We start from the raw sequence: 2,419 nt of genomic DNA on the forward strand, positions 1-2,419 counted from the left end.
GCAGCTGATTGTGATGATTATGATTATGACGACGGCGATGGCGTTCGCGTATTTATTAGTAGTAGTGATGGAGGTGGTTAGGTTGATGATGGTGGTGGTGGTGATAAACTTCCGCTCTCTCGTGTATCACAAATGAACACTTTTTTCTTCTTTATTTTGACTTAAATATTAAAAATAAGTAACGGTGTATATAATATACAATATATGTATACAAATTAGAATAAAATCAATGAAATTCAAGGAGACAGACGTTAATATTTAGTCGTCTGCTATAAAGGCGGTGTTGGCAACAATATCGGCAGCATGTAGCGGCGGATGAATACAGAGTTAAAGTGTTGTTTGAAGCTCAAAGTTTTCGAGCTATGGGTTTATTTTGTCTCGTCGCAATTTATTTTATATAATGAACAGTCTCTTCTGTTCACTGGGTACTTTCACCTACTTTTATACAGAAGGGCCAACCTACCATATCAGCCTATTATGTACTACATATGATATCATATCACACCTCCACCGCAATTACCGCCATAAATCATAATGGCAAACACCACCGTCATCTCCACCACCAGCACCACTGCACCTCCTCCCCACCAACACAACTAACACCACCATTACTACCTCAAGAAGGACACCCACCACTATCTACTCATCTACACACCCACCACTGTCAGCACCACAAAACACGATAATAACTACACCTCCTATCCACTAGAACCATCGCCACTACCAACAACACCACCATTACTACCTCAAGAAGAACACCCACCACTATCTTCTCATCTACACACCCACCACTATCTATTCATCTTCACACCCACCATTGTCAGCACCACAAAACACGACAATAACTACACCCCGCCATCCACTAGAACCATCGCCACTACCAGCAACATCAGTAATACTAACACAGCCACTTTTATTAACACCCTGCCCTCAACAAATACAGTACCATAACAACAATAACAGTAATTATAAACAACACTACAATAATCATCAATTAGACCCCCGACTGCCACAGCTGCAAACAAACACTACTACTATTAGTAATACGGCGATTACAATAATAATAATCCTTTCTACTATAGGCACAAGGCCTGAATTTTGCGGGGAGATCACATCAACCCCAATATTCAACTGGTACTTAATTTATCAACCCCAAAAGAATGAAAGGCAAAGTTGACCTCGGTGAAACTTGAACTCAGAACGTAGCGGCAGTATTTTGCCCGGCGTGCTAACGATTCTGCCAGCTCCTCGCCTTTGCCGCCTTAATAATAATAATAATAATAATAATAATAATAATAATAATAATAATAATAATAATAATAATAATAATAACAATAATAATCTTTTCTATGGGTCATAAGGGCCGAAAAACAAAATAAGGAGTAAAAAAACACCACCAAAAAAAAAAACACCACCAAAAAAAAAACTGACCACCATCACTACCACGACCACCACAACCACTATCACATTCACCACTATCATCATACAACCACCGTCACCACCACCAACACCACTACAACCGCCTTCACTTCTCAGTACGACAGCAAACTTCACCAAACCTCCACCACAAAACCCCCATCGCCACCAGCACCATCACCAGCACCACAACCACTCCTATCACCACTGCAACCATCACCACAGCCAACAACACTACACCAACCACTACCCAAACTATCATTTGCTTGGTTGAAAATAAATTTTAATTTTTGTTATGTTTAATTGAATATTTTAATTGAATATTTTTATTTAATTTCTTGTTATAGTTTATTTTACATTTAATTCTAGAATTTATTGTGTAAGTTCGTTGTTAAGGGTGATTCGGCGGTTTATAATTTATTTTACCAGCTTCTATTTGAAGAACACGCATATACACACGCATAATTCACACATTGAAAAACACTCGCATACATACTCATACATATACAATCAAATGCACACGCGCATACACATACTCTCAGATAAACACACGGATACACACACACACACACACACACAATAGCACTCCTGCCCAAATACACAATACTTCTAATATACGCTTACACATTTTCCTATGTATTCCACTTACGTTACAACCGCACTCAAGCCGATAAACCAGCCAGCCTACACGCGCATGATATTCTCAACCACATCCAATAAACTCCCACATGCACTAATCCACACACACACACACACACACACGCACGTACGCACCACACACACACACACTCCCTGTAACCTTTACACATGTATGTCATGCACGTTCTTCCTTTTTCTACTTGTCACAGTGATTTCCGTTTTACATCGCTTTGCATCGCCACGCGTCGTTTAAACTCGTTGACAGCCGCGCCCTCACTCCTCGCCGCCCAACTTTGCTTTCAGTAGTAGTTGGCGTTGAAGTTGTTGTTCCCATCATTGTCGATGCTGTTGTCTAGCCTCGGTT

General features: G+C 40.1%; 1 protein-coding gene across 3 annotated transcripts in view; it reads right to left on the reverse strand.

The window, feature by feature from the left end:
* Positions 1-439, reverse strand: part of LOC115211866 — a 99,291-nt gene extending 98,852 nt beyond the window's left edge. Inside the window, exon 1 of one of the 3 annotated variants that reach the window (XR_003881694.2) lies at positions 1-438. This exon is cut by the window's left edge and continues 193 nt beyond it. The gene's annotated coding sequence lies outside the window, so the exon portion shown is untranslated. The other 2 variants (XR_004999192.1, XM_036503069.1) reach the window with 2 other exon arrangements.
* Between the last annotated feature and the right edge of the window lie 1,980 nt (positions 440-2,419).

Source organism: Octopus sinensis, linkage group LG5 (genome assembly GCF_006345805.1).
Source record: "Octopus sinensis linkage group LG5, ASM634580v1, whole genome shotgun sequence".
NCBI classification, from domain to species: Eukaryota; Metazoa; Mollusca; class Cephalopoda; order Octopoda; family Octopodidae; genus Octopus; species Octopus sinensis.